This window comes from Mytilus galloprovincialis, chromosome 8 (genome assembly GCF_965363235.1).
Source record: "Mytilus galloprovincialis chromosome 8, xbMytGall1.hap1.1, whole genome shotgun sequence".
In the NCBI taxonomy this organism is placed as follows: Eukaryota; Metazoa; Mollusca; class Bivalvia; order Mytilida; family Mytilidae; genus Mytilus; species Mytilus galloprovincialis.
In genome coordinates this window covers 43,374,952-43,394,692 of record NC_134845.1, presented here as the reverse complement: position 1 = coordinate 43,394,692, position 19,741 = coordinate 43,374,952, and the positions used below count along the sequence as shown (strand labels likewise).

Sequence of the window (19,741 nt, the reverse complement as noted above, 5' to 3'; positions counted from 1 at the left end):
TGTAGAATGTTTGTTTTGTAATTTGTAATTTATATGTATTAATTGGTTTGTCCGATACATTTTTTTGTATAAGCAATATTCGATATTACGTTTTTCTTTTTTTGCTGTTGTTGCAAGTTCCTTTAAGTAAATAAATAAATAAATGTTTTTTAAATTTAAGGGAACATTCAGTTGACAAATAGATACGTTTTGCCTGTGTGGTCTGATCTGAAACTTTATTATTAAAACTGCCGAGGTCGAATCTAGAAACACTACGTCTTAGTATCGCTTCAGTGACTTTCGTCGAATGCTCTATTAGTTAATTAAGAAATGCATTTAGTAATTGTTAAATTTAAACAGTTTTTTCTTGATATTCTCTTTTCATTCTGTTGGTTATATTGATCTGCATATAATCCGACCGTTTGATATGGGAGGAGTATCCTAATTGAAGTCCAGTCCAGAAGTTCGTAATGAACATAGCCGAATTACCTGACAGTGATTACATTCAAATTTAGTTTCGCGTATTGCAATTAATATATTATCATCGAGCATAACCTCCTCCCAATTAATTGAAAACGCAGAAAAAGGTTCATTGGTGCTAGGTCTCTTATCAAACTCGTCTCAACCTGTGTTTTGTACTTAAGACAGCTCAAATCAAATAAAATAAGTTCAATTTAAATAACAATGCAACATAAGATCAAAGCGAGCGTTTGAACCGACATAGACTTACTCTTAACTCTTTCACTTCTTCTACAGACAAACTGAATTTATGTCTTGAATACATCAAATTCTGAATTTATATGCTATCATTTGTAAACAGTCATTGCAACTCCATTACTTCAAACAAAGGATATTCATTAGAAATGCCTGGAATTGACTTTTATCATTAAAAATCACACAACATTAGATACTTGTCGAAACGATTTAAATTTGAAATCAAGGATTTACCGAGATTTTCTGATAATGTTTTTTTTAAGTTCAATATTTGAGTTATAGGATAAAGCAATAATGTCTATATATAGAAAATTAAAACATTTATATTTCCGAAGCTATAAAGAACGAATACATTATTGCCATGTTGTCATGGCACCCGGTATGTTGTTGAAGTAACAACATACAAGCACAGCTATTTGTCGTACATTGTAAAATATTTTGAACGGTTTCACATTGATAAATACAAAGCTAAGTTACCCCCTGTGTGTAGCAGTAATATACCTTATTATTTTTAAAACCATGTCAGGCCGTGACATCATACTAATAGGTAGAATATCGTCTGTTTTTTTCATCAAACAATAAATCTCAATTGTTATGCATTGCATGCAGTTTCATTATTATTTTAAAATGTGGGTCATATAATCTGCGTCTTCACTTGTCTAACTTTTCCTCAATAAAACGACAAAAAGTCTCATTTGAGAACTAGGCTTACGATAAACAAACACATCACTTAAATTTCACATTGTTATTTTTCTTATGAAACCAACTGTTCTACAACAATTGCATGCGGAGAACATAATTGTAAAATGGAGTACATATATTCGTTTGTATGATGATCCAGAGATAAGAGTTTGTGTTTCATTTAAAAAAAAACATTAATAGGAATTGCCGATTTAAAGGGTTCTTCTGATGAATCAAGGGTTTTTACGTGAAATTTTGACATTATTGGCTGTAATGAAATATATTTCGCAGGTCAACACAAATTTGTTCAAATCAACCATTTCATAACCTATTCCTGTCCTCTTTTCATCGTCTCAGTAATATCATCAAATGGGGCTTATTATCGGATTGTCATCTGTCACGAGCAACAAGGCGAGTGGTACTAATCAAACTGGAATCTCAAACTATTCCGATGCACCTGTGTGCTTCATTTGTTGTTTGTGAGATCTATTGCTTAGTGTTTAGTTAAGTTGGACAGTTATTGTCTTTTCGTCTTTTTTCTTTAAACCATGATGTTTTCTACCGTATTTTAACTTACGATATTTGAATGTGTCCACGTATCTGCATACTTTTTTTATGATGACGATCTCTGATATTAACATAGTCTGTTTTGTCCCTTTTTCAACGCGAAATCTCATTGTTTATAAAAAGGGTTGTTTAGTACCTAGCACTTTCCCAAAATTTAATTGACTATACCAAGGTACTTTGTATATTTATAACCCGGCACAAATTTTATTTGTTTTACTTTTATTGATTTGATGGAAATAAAGATTCACTAGTATTTGATTATCTTCATTCGAAAGAATTCTATCTATTCGAAACGTATAAAGATCTGCAGATTCAAAATGTATATAAAATAAATTTCATTAATTCAGTAAAATATGTTGGTCAGTATCTTTTGTTATATAGTTCTTGGTTTATATATCAGTCTAGTTTTGTAACCAGACATACCAGTCTGCTGAATGATCGATACATGTTAGCATTAGTGGCGTAATCCTTCATAACTCTCTATTTATTTAATATGTAGTATATACAGCTATAACAAATATCTGAGAGCTACATTTATATGTATGAAACAGCTGTACTGATTTTGTAGCATGGATTGATAATACACTTTATCCTTTGTTTTTGTATTAAAGATGGGCATATGCAATTCGCCAATCACACAAGTCTTGATAACAGTTTTTTATTTTTCAATTTTTATTTTAGCACATCTTCCGGGTTTTAGCTACACTAGTTTAACTGTTGTCAGAATAAGATGAAGACACTAAATATTGACCCTAGAAATAATCTAATTCACATTTATGACCCCTCAAAGCAAACATTTTTCATCAAAAAATTGCTTTAAAATTATTGGAAACCTTTTTATTTGTTTTATATGATTAAAAAAATAAAGCATGATCCGTGGAATATCAACAGCGAACCCCCGGGACGGAATAGAAATTATTGAAGTTAATGCAAAAAAGCTGAGAAAATATAACAGTTGATTAAATAAAAAGAGCCAGCACTCCACAAAAACAGAGCTGACACCGATGTAGAATTAGAATCAATAATACAGATGGTTTGCATTATTTAAAACGCTTCTTGGATGGTACTCTTTGAACTTCACCAAACACTTGTTTTCGAGAGAATACGTTCTTGAGCATGTTGCAGGTTTTATATCCAATAATTCTTTGTTGAAAATAACCAAAAATAGATTTAATCTCTAGTATTTTTGAAACAAGAAAATATTTTACTACGACATATAACTAACAATTTTGAATTTAAGAGAAACTTAAGCTTATTATCTGATCTAAAACGAAAAACTGCTCTTTATACTAGCTATTTTAAGGAAATGGATTATCAAGATTTTTCCGAAAGGGAAATTAATTCATCGATTTCTTTCCTCATATTATACCAAACTATCTGTGTGTAAAACTCGACTTATAATATAATGAATAGGTATTAATAATTTTTCATTTTGTGTGTTATACTCGTATATTCCTTGGAATAAGTAATAGTGATTTTTCATTTAGTGTGTAATACTCGTATATTCCTCGGATCGATCATAATGACTTCTCATTTTTAAGTATCATTTTGCTTCTCAGTGATATATTTCATGCCTTTATAAGTCTATATATGAAATACTGCCGCTCCTTTCCCATTAAAAGTACTAATAACAATGGCTTCCCTACACTACAGTTTTAATAAAAAAAATGTAATACAATCTTGATTAAAAAAAAATGTAAAAGTGTTAATTTGGTTTTAAAAAGGCACCAGGGTTGATGACATCTTAGAGAAGGGGAGAACTCACAAATATGTTTTAGGCTAGGGCAGTGCTCAAAACATGTTTCAGCACGCCAATTTCAGTATGTGTCTGTCACAAGTCAAGTGCCTCTTTATAGTGGTTGTAAGTTACTGTGTCATGTATATTTTTTGGTTTACTGCTCTGAGCTTGAATTCTTCATTAAATCGTTTCGCATTTTGTAGCGCCAAGGACTTTTAAAGCTTTCTCCACGGGTAGGTTTTGTTTATAATTGAAGGTCGTACAGTGACCTATAGTTGTATAAATCCCGGTCATTTTGGTTTCTGATGAATAGTTGTCTCACTGCTAATCATACAACATCTCCTTATTTCTTCATTTACATGTAAAGCCATGCAAACTAGATTTTTTCTAGATGGAAGGGCTGATAGAGCAATACTTTGAATTTCAGTGTCTGATTTAAGTTAATGACGACATTCATGTAACAAATGCTTGCATGAATTTTGTTCTGGTTGATATTCACGACTTATCCAATACGAGTAATTTTTCATTTTCATCTTAGTTCTTAGCAACCAGTTCTTAAAAATAAATCAAACTGCATTTGTTGCTTTCAAATGGTGTTCAATTCAAAATCGTTTTGACTTAACAGCAAATAAATTAAACAGTAGATTGTACTTTTCTGATTAAAACACTTCTTCAATATAATAATTAATTTCACTATATTCAAGGTGTCCTTGTTTGTCGGTTAATGATTCTAAATCAGTTCATATTCTCGAAGCTCTAGTGTCTAATTAAATTGGATTAATGGTGTTTCAATTTTTTTTTTACAAATGACTGTCAGGTTTTTTCTTTCGTAACAGCCAAAGAACTGGAAGGTATATCAACATATATCAACTAATCGTTTGAATTAAATTGTTTCGCGAGAAAAAAGACTTCTAGATCCTTAATAGTGTCAAAGTAGCGTAAGAAGGTTTTTTAATCAACATTCATTATACATTACCCTAAGTAAATGAGTGGAGGATATACTAATGAATCTTTTTTGCACAATGCGTTTATGTTTGTGTCTCTATAGCCATAATTTTGAACTCTAGTCTAACAGCATCTTGAACGTATTCTTAATCTTGACACAGAATGTGTGTCAAATTGATAACAACTTTGTCTAAGTGAGGGATAACTTGAGAGATGCAATCAAATCATTAGTATTCAATCATCCTTAAACCAGTTGTTAAATATAAAGTTCAACTCGGTTCGAATCTAGATAAAAAAAATGATTTGTTTTACAGATTCTTTTAATTTTGCATTCACGTCTGATGATAATTGTACATATATCAACTAATCTTTTTGTAATATCAACCGTTGAGAACCCTTCTTGTTTATATAATTTCATATATTTTATTGCTTTAAAGCTTCAGACATTGGGAAAGCCACGGTTCAATGTCGCAATAAGGAAGATGAAAAATCTTTTGCATAGTAATTTCTAGCATTTTTGCAAATGTCACAGACTCTTAAATTTAATTCAAGTATTACTTTTTCATATAACACACTATGGAATTACATAAGAATAGTAATGAACTTACACTGTCGCTGAATCGACAGCACAGAAGTACATTTTCTTTTCTTGTTACAAAGTGTAATTTGATATTGCCCTGAATCATAGAGGGCAAATAGGATAGTGAAAAAGGAGGTGGCTACTCTCTCCATTTCGGACGTATACCGCGGGTAGAAAAGCACAAAAGGCTGGTGTTAAGCTAATGACAAGACACAATGTATTATAGTTAAAAGTACCAAGTAAAGAAAAAAGAAAATCACAAAATCAAACGTTTTGATAAAGGTTTTTTTTAGATACTTTTTGGACGCATAATAATAAGTTTTGCCCTCTAACCTGTCTTGTGTCCCTCTCATAAATTTTATTCACCATAAATGCACACGAATCACCTATCTGCTATTGCTAAAAGTATACACAAATAAGCAGATGATTGAAACCTTTTATCAAGGATAGTTGGAACGTACTAAGATATCGATTACCACGAATTTGTTCCTGTCCTCCTTTTAAAGTAGTATCACCAAATGCGACTTATTTTCGGATGTCATGAGAAACAAGGCTAGTGTTACTGATCAAACAGGCAACCCAACTAGTATGGTTCATCTGTTGTTAGTAAGGTCTGTTCTACCTCATGAATATATTATCTTAGCTGTATTTGGCAAAACTTTTAGGAATTTTGGTCCTCAATGCTCTTCAACTTTCTTCTATATTTGGCCTTTTTAATTTTTTTGGATTCGAACGTCACTTATTAGTTATTTGAAGACAAGACGCGCGTCTGGCGTAAGTTTAAAATTGTATCCTAGTATCTATGATTAGTTTGTATGCGTAGACATTAGTTTTCTTGTTAGTGTTTCTTGGGCAGTTGTTGTCTTTTCGTCTTTTTTCACCATGCTATTTTCTACCTTATACTTACGATCGTTGATTGTGTCTTGGTATTTGCATACTTTTTGATTATGACGATCTCTAATGTAAACATAGTTGTTGTTGTCATCGCTAAATCTCATTGTGTGTAAAACATTACTCTTACCAAAACTTTAATTGACAATACCAAGGTACTTTGTATATCAATAACGAGACAAACAAAAATTTGAATTTTCCTTTTTTTAATTCGATAAAAATTTAATTTTACTATTATCTTGATTTATCTTTCTTTTATAGAATTTATTTATTTGAAATTTGTTAAAATCTTCAGTTTCATTATTGTTACAAAATAAATTTCATAAATTTCATAAATTATGGTAAGGTTATTTTGTTCTTTACTTCTCGGTTCATATATAGGTCTAGTCTAGCAACCAGACATATTAGTTGTCAGAATAATCGATACATCTTGGTATAAGTGGCGTAATCCATTATAATTCATTTTGTTTGTTTAAAATATAAGCAAGGAATTATGAATAACCATATTTGGTTGGATTAGTTTTCATCATATATTTCTAATGAATTTTCCAGAATTCAAAGTTATTTCAGATTCAAATAATTCCTTGTTTATTGTATATAGTTAAAGTTATAGCAAATATCTGAAAGCTACATTTATATGCATGTGAACAATTGTACTGATTTTATGTCATGAATGGCTACCATTTTACCTTTGTTTTTCCATTCTATTAAAGGTGGGCATACACAATTCGTCCATCACATAGTCAGGATAAAACTTTTTTATTTTTATTTTAACCACATGTGCCCACGCTTTAGCTAAATTAATTTTATTTGTAAGAGAATAAGCTAAAGAAACTATATGATATCCATAAAACTAAACTTTTTCACATTTATGACACTTCAAACATGTTAAAAGATTTATTGTCGAGACAGTATTGCTTTGATATACACACATTTCTATTTTTTATGCCTTAAAACTGTTCTTTTCCTCCCAAACATTGAAAGTGGGATTCACTGCTATTAGTTCTAATTTTGAAAATTGTAATTTTAGCGGTATATTTAACATTGCCATATAGCGCAAAGTTTGGATAGCTACAACACCAGGTTCAACCAGCCTTTTTCTTAAAATGTCCTGTACAAAGTCAGAAATATGGCAGTTGTTTTCTAATAGTTGTTTTCTATGTATGTTGCGTTGTCGTTTGTTTTTGTTGCACTTCAGTGTTTCTGTTGTTTCGTTGTTGTCCTCTAATAGTTGGTATGTTCCCCTCAGTTAAGTTCATGACCCGGATTTGTTTTCTTTTAATCGATTTTTGAACAGCACTATACTACTGTCTTTATGTAGTACTCTTTGAACTTAAAAACATTCTTGTTATCCAAATAAAATGTTCGTTTGCATGTTGCAGAATTTATATCTAATAGTTCTTTGTTGAAAATAACCAAGAATAAATTTAATGTCTTGTATCTTGAAATAACAAATATTTTACTACGACATAAAACTAACAATTTTGAATTTAAGAGAAACTAAAGCTTATGATCTGATCTAAACGAAAAACTGCTATTTATAATAGCTATTTTAAGGAAACGGATTATCAAGATATTTCCGAAAGAGAAATTAATTCATCAATTTCTTTCCTTATCTCATACCATGATATCTGTGTTATACTCGTATAATATAAGAATCGGCAATAATGATTTCTCATTTAGTGTATACTACTCGTATATTCATCGGAATCGGTAATAACGATTTGTCATTTAAGTATCATTTTGCTTCTTTCATAAAAACAATCAGTGTTATATTGCATGCCTTTAAAAGTCTGTCTATATTTGATATACTGCCGCTCCTGTCCTATTAAAAAAGCACTAATCACAATGGCTTCCATACTTAAAAATTTGATACCATCTTGGTTAGAAAAAATTAAAAGTATGAATTTGGTATTAAAAAGGCACCAGAGTTGATGACATCTAAATATTGTATAAGTAGTCATGTAGTGATCAGTAGTGTTACTTTTATGTTGTATTTTTACACCACTATCTTAGGTGTGTGGGATATAATGTTATTTTTCTGGATGGGGTGGGTTTTGTTCATGATTGAAGCCCTTACAGTGACCTTTAATTGTATAAGTCTCTGTCATTTAGTTTCTGACGAATAGTTGTCTCACTGCTAATTATACAACATCTCCTTATTTCTTCATTTACATGTAATGCCATGATATTTCTTTTCTGTCTGGAAAGTTCGACAAAACAACACATTGGTTTTCAATGTTTAATTCGTCAAGGACGATATTAATGTATCAAGTTCTTGCATGGAGTTTGTTCTGATTGATGTTAACGACTGTTCTAATACGAGTCATTTTTCATTGTTAAATATGTGAAAGTTCATAGCTTCCAATTCTAGAAATTTCCCATTTTAATGCCCGCTCTGCACATGTATATACAAGGCAAACATACGAGACTGTGATTACAATGTTTTAGAAAATAAAAATAAGACAAACTGCATTTATTGCTTTCAAATTGTGTTCAATTCAAAATGGTTTTGACTTAACAGCAAATAAATTAAACTGTAGATTGTACTTTTCTGATTAAAGCACTTCTTCAATATAATAATTAATTTCACTATGTTCAAGGTGACCTTGTTTGTCGTAATACTGTTTCGGTTAATGATTTTAAATCAGTTCATATTATCGAAGTTCTCGTGTCTAATTAAATTGGATTAATGGTGTTTCAATTTCTTTTACAAACGACTGTCAGGTTGTATTCTTTCGTAACAGTCGAAGAAGGTAATCGTTTGAATTAAATTGTTTCACGAGAAAAAAAAAGACTTCTAGATCCCTAATTGGGTCGAAGTAGTGTAGGAAAGGTTTTGATCGACATTCCTTATACATCCATAATAAATGAGTGAATGATTTTTTTTCATTTTCTTTTTTTTTTTGTTATTTAAAAATAAAATATGTGAAAGTTATCGGTGAAGAAGAACGAAAAAAAAATGGATCTTTATACGCGACATATATATATATATATTTTTATTTTGACTAAAGATTTCAGTTTCAAAAATCGACAATAGTGCAATTTAGCTTTAGGCATGAACATGTGTTTACATGATCTATGTATCAAAGCACCTAGGGAGAATTTCACCCCTTAATGGTCAATAAGTTCGAATAGAAAAAAGGTCTTCTAGATCTTTGATTGGATCAAAGTAGCATAGGAAGGTTTTTGATTGATATTCCGTATACAAAACTAAGATAATGAGTGAAGCTTAAAAAAATGACATATGTTTACAGGATCAATGTATCATAACACCTTGACAAATGTTATCTACTTTATGTTCAATAAGTTCGTAATGACGACCATGAAAGAAATCACATGACAGTCCATATTTGAAATATACGCTTACATGTACTACCTTGAAAGAATTTGTTTTATTATTTCTTTTTTTTGATTGTGGCTCGTGTTTTACGCCACTTTAACAGTGTCGGACAGTTTTTATTTGTGAAGGAAGGCGGGATACGCTGATAGAACAGACAACCTTCAGCAGGAAATATCAATACTAGTTATTTAAGATAGGAGTTGAATGCATCTATCATGAGCGTCATTCGAAATCTCAGTGTTATCATGCTGGTAGTCACTGAAGTTTATCTATTTGCCACCGATGACCCTTTTATAGTACAGCATTTTGAAATATTTGCTATTTGTGCTACCATAGTTAGTTAAATCGATACACGTTAAAACTTAAAATATCATTATTTTTGGCTGAATTTAATACTGGAGACCCGCCTTTAGATCGGAATTTGTGTTAACCACTTCTCAGAAAGGTTTTAATTAAAGATATTATCAGCAATCGTTTTCTTCTTTAGTCTTCGTTAGTATTGTCTTGTTTAATTATCCACAACATCCATCTGTAGCCCTAAATTGTTTTTGTTTTTTTTTTTGTGGTGGCAAATTATCTCATTGACCATCGCCGTATTATAGTTATATAAAAGTACTTTCTTAATACCTCTCAAATGATTCTATTTTGCACAATGCGTTTATGTTCTTGCCTCTACAGTAATTTTAAATACTATTCTTATATCATCTTGAACGTATTCTTAACCTCGACACAGATTGTGTGTCAAATGGATTTCAACTTTGTCTATTTTAGGGGGAAGTTGAGATGAATCAAATCATTAGTATTCAATCATTCTCAAAATAGCAGTAAAATAAAGTTCAATTTGGTTTGAATTTAGATACGAATCAACTGAATCAAATTATGAAAAGAGTGTTTTTTTTATATATATTTCATATTTCTTTATTCACGTCTGATAATAATTGTAAACATATCAGCTTATCTTTTGTAAGTTTTGAACCCTTCTTGTTTATATAACTTTATATATTACTTTTATTGCTTTAAAGTTATAGACATTTGGAAGGCCACGGTTTAATTTCGTAATAAGGAAGATAGAAAATAATTTCTAGCTATTTCACAAATGTAACAGACGAAAAAATTATTCGAGTATATACCTGTTAGTTAATACACTGTGGAATTTCATAAGAATAGTAATGAACTTACACCGGCTATGAATAACTAATTTTGTCATTTAGAGCTAATTAGTACATTTTCTGTTTCCTATTATAAAGTGGAATTTGATCTTGCGCTGCATCAATGAATATTAAAGAGAGACAACTCACCTCTCTTCGAAGGTATATTTTCGGTAGAAATACTTTAAAGGCCGGTGAAAAGTTAATGATAAGGTGCATATATTAAAATTAAAAGTGCCATATAAAAAGAAAATCACCTAAACCATACTTTGCGATAAAGTTTTTTTCAAATATTAAGCGCATATATGTTTTGCCCAACAACCTGTTATGTGTGCATCTCGCATCTGTTCTGTTCTTCATTACAAATGCACATGAACCATATACATTTACTATTACATGGACATGTTGGCTAAAACTAGGTTTTTCCACTTCTATTAGATTCGATCGTTAGACGAAAAAAAGCATCATTGAAAAACGTAAAATAGAATTAGTTAAGAAAAACTCTGAACTCTATTAAACCTATCTTATGTGCACATGGTGGGATGATTAAAACTAGGTTTTTCCACTTCTTTTAATTTCGATTGTTAAAAGAAAGAAAAAAGGAGCATCGAAGAACGTACAATGAAATAAGTAAAGGAACACTCTGAACTCTAAAATACCAATGTTAGTACAACAAGAACACATTTACACACAAAACAATGCTCCATTTAATTTGTTCTTACTTGATTGTTGTATATTAATACATAATTCAATAGTACTCCATAACATTACTTGATAAATGGTTTTATTCTGTTGTATTCTTTAATGAAGATGCAAAATCTTCTAAAAGAGACATAGGAAAGTAATTGACAGATCGGTTAATTTGATAGCAGCTATAGAAAATGTATTTCGACATAAGACATACAGTTAGCTACTTTATTTTCTCGCTGATCGATTTGATGAAAGTAGAGTAGTGGTGAGATGTAACAACATTGTGTAGCATTGTATATATATTGAAAATGAGATTAGACCTAATCTCTAGCTACTAAATAGATAGGATATTGAGTTATGTTGCGGCACTTGTAGTTTTGTCAACTTGGATGTCAATCTGATTTTCTTTCTTGACACAATTATGTTGACGCTGTAGTTTACAAGAACTTTTATCATACATACGAGTTTCTCGTCCTAATGTTTGTGTTTTACCACGTGATTGCTATTTGGATCGAGTCCTATGCTTTGATTGTTAAATTAGTTTGAATGTTGAACGGATGAGAAAAGATAGAAATGTACTCAGTAAAACGGATAGAAAGATGAAATTAAATGTGAAATATGTTACACCCTCGAAGTACATTGCTGTCAATCAAGCTACAAGATGTTATTTTGTCATTAATTCCACGTACGCATGTTGTCTTGTAATATATGAACATGCATTTTATTTTGTTGATTTATTTGTAAAGAATAGTAGTCTACTTACTTTTAGAAATATTGGAAAATTATTGCGTTTTGCATTAGTTTCATTTCATACTCCCCGGTAATGTTTTATGGTTTAAAAATTGTCGTCGACATTAATTGAAAGCCTCAACATTTTTAACCATGTTATATAAGTTAACTATATATTTAAAGTAAGAATACCTAAGTTGGTTTCTTTCTAAACAAAACATATCTATAGTTTTAAAGCGTAACAGTGCGTGTTTGTGTTGATTTCCATATAGTAGTTTGTTTGGAAATGTGAAATTGAATACTTGCGCTATTACTTTAATTTGTGAACAGGTTGTTTTATGTATAGTCAAAGAGAATATGCCACATTGAAATTTACTTGGTAAATTTTTTCGAAAACATTTTCATAGTTATAAAACCTAGGAGACTTATGTAGTATTATTGTCAATGAGACACCTAGTATCCACAAGTGACCAATAGACATGGTTATAAACATGTATAGGACACTGAATACATGAATATCAATAATGTGGCCATTTTTCTAAATTTCCTGTTTACAAAACTTTGAATTTTTCGAAACACTAAGGATTTTCTTATCCCAGGCATAGATTACCATAGCCGTATTTGGCACAACTTTTTGGAATTTTTGATCCTCAATGCTCTTCAACTTTTTACTTGTTTGGCTTTATAAATATTTTGATATGAGCGTCACTAATGAGTCTTATGTTGACGAAACGCGCGTCTGGCGTACTAAATTATAATCCTGGTACCTTTGATAAATACGGCTTTCAACATGAACAAAGCCCATACCGTATTGAAATATTTGAAATGTTTAACAATTTTAAAAAAATCGCACCAAGCTATGGCCAGTATGGGTAATTGACAATGTGTTACCAATTGATTTCTACACGGGATGTCGCGCGTTTTTTGCATGCATGCACTTGACACCACATGTACGTTATCTTTTTCATTGTTAAGTGATACATCAACGACCGTTCTTTAGTAAATGTCTAGATTTTATTAACTTTATGTTTGTGAACGTATTGAGCTGTTAACGATGTCTGAGGAAATTATATTAATCACGTATGATGACATAACTTTTTAGACCATTTGGTGTAGAAAAGTTGCAATTTGTTATAGTTCAATCCTTTAGGAATATTCCCGGAAGTAAAGATGCTTATATAACTTAATTCCGCTAAACCCAATTGATCGTGATAGAAAATCGTTATAGGACAATGCTATGTGTCTGAATGAACTTACAATAAAACCTCCATTATATTGAACGAAGTCCCTTGCCATTATTAATGGCGTGAAAATCAAACAGTGCAAGGCTTAAGGTGCTATATATACGACAACTTTTTTGTTTTGTAATAAAATTTTAACAGATCGGTAGAATGACTATTGATTTTTAAAAAAGCACAATCTAATTAAAAAATTGTATTATATGAAGTTTTAAGTTTCCCGTAAAACTTGTCATTTCTGAAGAAAAAAAAAATGTGGAATCATGTTTGCGTATAAAACCGGTTTTCAAGCAACTATGTCTACAATTCAAGGCATGATACACTCTCAAATTATATTCTTATATTGTGTGGATTTTTGGACAAAGACCATTGTACAAATTAAACTTAAAGGGGATGGGCAACCAAGTAATTGTAACAGTCACAATGCAAGATATAAAGTCACAAAACCAATGTTTAGATTTACAATTGTTTTTTTTTTCTGACAAGAAATGTAGAGGCCAAAAGAAAAAAAGAAAAAAGGAAAATCACAAAAATACTGAACTCCGAGGAAAATTCAAAAAGGAAAGTCCTAATCAAATGGCAAAAGCAAATGACAAAACACATAAAACGAATGAATAACAGCATGTTTCCATACGAAATATAGAGTCCAACGCACTATACAAAATACAAGTACTAAGGAAGCAGGCTTGATCGTCAAAGTACCAGATATAATGCTTACCAATCCTTATATTATTCAATAATAATTACGTGGATTTTTTTTCTGGCGTTTCCAGAATCCTACGATTCATATCCGTTTTATTGGTATATAGTGCGTTCATTTTGCCAGACAATATCATAACATAAAAATAGTTAATTGTCTACGAGCTACGTTTAAGAGTACAGATGTATAAAATGTATTTCATGAATTCCCCTTTTAGGAATCTGAAATTAGTTTATAAGATAATAAAAGACTAAATAATTAAGAAAAGTACATTTTCATCGTCTAGTAACGAAACGAAGTCCATAAAATGAAATGAAAAATAATTAATTCATTAAATGGATTTTTTTTTATTACTAAATGGAAAAGAAGTTATCATCTTTATTATAAGAACTTCGTACTTATTTGTTCATTATGACTTTTTTCCTTTGATAAAACAACTTATTAAGCATTAAAAACAATGATACATTTTGTAATTGATTTGTTCATTATAAATTTTTCCTTTGACAAAACAGACAGATTCCATTAAAGCAAAAAAGAAATGTTATTGAGATATCATATCAAGTTATATTTTTGTGTCCAAGTGTGATGAAACCAATATTTATAAATTCAATATTTGTAAACGAGTTAAGCGTTGTACAACAGAGTCGTTTTGCACTCACATCGATTGACGGAACAAGTATTGACATATACTTGAAGGTGTTTTTTTAAAGTCTACTCTGTGGCGGATACAGGATCTTGAAAAGTTTTTGTTAATTGACTGTAGCAAACAATCACTTAGTCAACTGTTGCTATCGTTTCTTACTTTTACAAGTCAGTATTTGTTTACTCCTATATGTAAATAGTAAGATTTATTATGAGGGTTAGCGTATGGAAAATATTTCAAATTGAACTCGAGTATTATTATTTCAACATTGTTTGTAATAATATATTATTATTTTACAAGGATGTCTAAATTTGTGAAGTCCGAAATTAAATTTTTCAAACTACCTATTGATCATGTTCTAGAAAGAGTAACTTTTGTTTTAAAGAATTAACTTCCATCCACACAACATGTTTTAGAAAGAGTAACTATTGTTTTAATGAATTAACTTCCATCCCCTCTCTTGAAGTGTTGTCGTTTTCGTCAATTCGTAAAGCAACAGTAGAAAAAAATTGACCGCCAATCAAAATCGATTTTACAATTGGCAAGCATTTCCGGTTTTATTCAAAATCATCGAACTTACGACTCGTGTTTTAATTTACTTGGTCGAGGTTAACTGTCATTGTCGAAACAATTCACCTAATCGACTGTTAATGCATTATCAAAGAAGAAACTATCATTGTCTGCGCGCGAGTCACATTAAGTAGATCATCTATGATGATCAACAGTAAAGTATACTTTACACCGTACATCTATAATGGTCGACCAATAAACTATCATTATCCCCGATAAATTGTGATTATCTATCAATGTGCTTCCCGCGTTCCATAGATACGTATACAGATACAGCATATATGTAGGGCTGTACCTAATGGCAGGATAAAATAAATTCAATGATATGTTTTACAGAACTGGAAGCCTTTCTAGCATGTATTTAATATAAATACCCCGATGGAGCATTAATGACAAGATGGAGAGCTTAGTCGATTCTTAAATTTGCGAATCGTCTGAATCAGTCAAAGGAAAATTTCGAAAATGTTTATAGAACTGGAAAGAAAACCTGTTGCGACTAATATTTAAAACTTTTCCATCATTATTTAAGGCAAATTTGTAATATAAATACCTTGATGGATTGCATAAAAATATCCTGATGGTGATCTTATTCGATTCAGAAACTGGGGAGTGCATTAGGTAACGGAAAATTTCGAAAAGTTGACCTTCTTGGTCAATTGAATATTGTTGTTAATAAGACACATATATTCAAAACGTTTTAAATGTGTTCTGAGCATACACATTGGGTATTGAAATCAGAATCCTAGATATTTTTTGCAATAAAAACCTTAAAATCTTACATTGAATACTTCAGCCTCTATTTCTAGTGATTACCTTTATCATGGAATACCGACTATAATATTTAATTAGTATTCTATGCTGTTGTCAAAAACCAATTTTGTTAATAACAATGACTTAAAGTTCTGTAATAAAGACACTAATTTCACATCATTTCCTATTTTCTAACACTGACGACTACGCATAATTAATTTGGAATTAAAGGATACAATTTCAACAAAAGATAGTTAATAATTAGACGGAATAGGTCTTAAACTTTTTCCAAGAATTTGTAATAAAGCGTTTTTCTGTTCTTGTCTTATTCTCGAAGTCAAACAAGGAATCAAGAAATATTTTTTAATCCGTTTGTATATTTTTAATACTTTGTTTGATCTCGTCTCACAAATTTCAATACTAGTAGTAAACATTGTCTCTTTTTCAAGATATGATGAAACAGCTATAAATACGGTCATGTTTTTATGATTTTCTGAAATTCGTGATGTGAAGTAATGCAATACAATAAAAGCATTACAAAGACTATTCCAGATCATCATTGGGAACACTTTAAAGCTATAATATCCACACTTTACAAATGAAATAATTATGTCAAATTTTTGTCTTTTGTGTTACATCTATTCTTAGGGAAAGATCCTTAGTAGTCCGGCCGATCGGTGAAAAAATTGCTCAAATAATGAGGAAAGCACCAATTTTTGCATGATGGTACATTTTTGTGTACTGAGCAATATTAGCTATGGACCCATCCTCAAAATTCAATATGGCGGCCTATTTCAAGATGGCTGCCGTACGTTCTAAAATATTTTCCAGTATTGCACAAACCACAGTGGATTTGGTGCTGGGTGCACAAAAATCAACATATTTGAATGACTTGGTGTACTTAGCAAGATTTTGTTTTGTTCTATTTTTTAAATACAAAATGGCGGCTATTTTCAAAATGGCCGCCTTGAAAAATAAGCAAATATTCATTATTGAGAATTGACCTGAATATAAGCATTTTATTGATGTATAGTGTCATTTGATATCTGTCCCAGTTCTGTCCTTTCTGATTTTGCCTTGCTTGTCATTTCATACACAAAGTAGTAGCTTTCATAAAAAGCTGCAGTAGTAGCTTTCATTAAAAGCTGCACTATTTGTTGTCTTGGGTACACATAAAAGCTGTAATTTGGGATTTATCTGCCTTAAGATATTATTCAGTGCCTATCTTATCTCTTGGTCGCAATATTTTGCAATTTGAGACATTAAACTGAATTGAGAATCAGTTAAACACATATCAGTGAAATGGCAGGAATTGAGGACAACAAGGACAAGAACATTGAAATGGCAGAAACTAAATCACTTGGTGATATTGAGAAACCCACAGCTGAAGACGCTTTAACAGAGGACAGCTCAGAAATGACTATTAAACAATTGTATCAAGAATATTCAGACAGATAGAAAATCAAATGCTAAAAGAACAGTTGATATTTACCGCAATATAAAACAGAGCGAAGCGCGAATATATAAAATATGTGTTGGTCTCATTACGTTTCAAGCTGAACAGAAAGTGGCAATGAATATCAATAACAAACAGGTGAAAGCAATATATCAGCAACTTCAGCAGTCTGAAGACAGGATAAACCACAAGGCTAGTAATAATTGCTTGGCGGAATTGATGGTCAGACCAATAAGATATTCAATGTTGTGGTGAGACGAATGGACAAGCTGACAACAACTGAGGAAGGAGACACAGTTCTATTTCAAAGTGCATTTGAACAGCATGGTACCTTCCAACAACTGGCATCTGTTGTGAATGAATCAGTGGACAATCGAAATAAAGAAGTTAATATTTACTGCAATGGACACATCATCTAAGCCAAAATTTGACCTTAGCCAGTACAACGCAAGTTTATCAAAAGTACACAATAAAATCCATGCAGTGGGTCTTTCCACAATTGTAGTTCGCATGAACCATAAACCGTGCCAACTCTGTTGAAGGTGTCTTCGCCTTAAGTGAAAAGTCCTATGCCAGTGCCCTTGGCCCTGCATGAGACAGTTCAAATTATTCAACAACAATCTCCACTTAAGAACATACTATAAACCTCTAGTACTAATCAAGGATACCAGCAAAAGGCTTATGTGTCTTCTTACGCACACTAACCATCTACTATGAGTCAATAATATTTGGTTTAGATCAGCACACCATTACAGAAACAATTAGCTGCAAATGAATTCTATCAAGTTTCTCCAATGTTGAATGCAGTGCCTACTTACGGTATCATCCCAGTCGAGTCAATGGCAAATCCCACATTTATCACTCCAATTATGACAACCTCGTCCGCTTCTGGAGCTCTAATATGCTTCCCATAACATCAAGTTGGCTCCATTGACCGATCCAGGAAAGGGCACAGGAAAGAAAAAGAGTGTGACAACACCTCTTCTTCAGACTTTTCACTGGAGAGAGAATATACCATGTGGCAAGAACATCTATGAGCAAGGGACCGGAGCCGAACCCCACAGCTGCCACAAATTTAAAAACTCAATTGAAGAGGATCCATCTCTTGGGAGGCGCCCATTTACCAATTTGAACGAACTGCCGGTAGATGACAATGGGAAATCAGGAAAAATGTGTATAGGCCCCAGATTGCCAGGCCGATGTTGGCTTTGAGTACGTTCGCATGGTAAACACAGATGATGATTCCAAGGCCTTAAAAAGCATTCATTTGGAGCAGCGCTTCAGCAAGGAAGACGATCAAACCAGATTGCAACCAAAACATTCCGTCGAGGATGTAAAGACAAAGAATCTTCAAGGCATGTAATAGAGAGGAACCTAGAAACATTCAACAAGGCGTTAAAACACGTGAAAACCTCAAAAGCAAACCAGATGGCGATATATGGATAAAAAGGTGCCAATTATGACCATCGACCACCGTTAAAGAAAATATGAGCAGTCCTTTGGATTATGAGTTACATAACCTCACACTGGATTGGCCGATCAATATAATCTCGGTTCTTCTGATAAAAAAATCATGGAAGATCACCAGTTCAATGGAAGATCACCTGATCAATATAAACGTGGAAGATCTATTGAGCAATACAATCGCGGTAAATCGGCAGATAGAAGTACATCCAAGCTTAATGCCTATCGATCAGTAACACCCCCACTAAGCTAGAGATCATATAGTCCCTAAAGACAACGGTTAGCATCTCCACGGACAAACTCCAGAAATCCCGAATATTTTAGACAACGGTCACCTTCACCAGGATACGGAGCAAATCAAAGTTTAACCTCAACAATGGAGCAAAGGGTCGGGTCAGTAGGACAACTCAGATTCCAAAGTCTATTGGCAATGAAACATCATCTTATCACACAATCGAACAGAGGCCCAGTGCCTCGTCCAATATTGTCATCAGACGAACCATTTGAAATAGCTTAGTAGTACGAGGTACTACACATGCCCAGAATGTGAGCATGATTGTGGACACTGCTGCAATGATAACATTAGTAAATGAGAAATTAATTCCGGTAGAAAATTGAGATTTGGAGAACGTAACGCTATGTGGTGAGGTTAACAGCTTGTTATTGAGAAGATTATAAGGAACGACTCTCGACATTAATAGAGTAAACATACAATGGGATGTGTGCAAAGAGCCATTAACAGACGATGTTATACTTAGGCTAGTTATTTTGGACACACTGATCGCAGTGATAAACCTGAGTAGTCCCACAATTACCATTAACAATAAAGAGATAAATGCGTCATTTGTTAATAGTGGAAACGAGATTTTAACTCAGCTAGTTTGCATAAAACGAACCATCACAGTTCCACCAAAT

At 31.9% G+C, this 19,741-nt stretch overlaps 1 protein-coding gene across 4 annotated transcripts in view; it reads left to right on the top strand.

Moving 5' to 3' along the window:
* Positions 1-19,741, top strand: part of LOC143042002 (inverted formin-2-like) — a 60,245-nt gene that overhangs the window by 16,259 nt on the left and 24,245 nt on the right. The gene's annotated exons all lie outside the window — the stretch shown is intronic.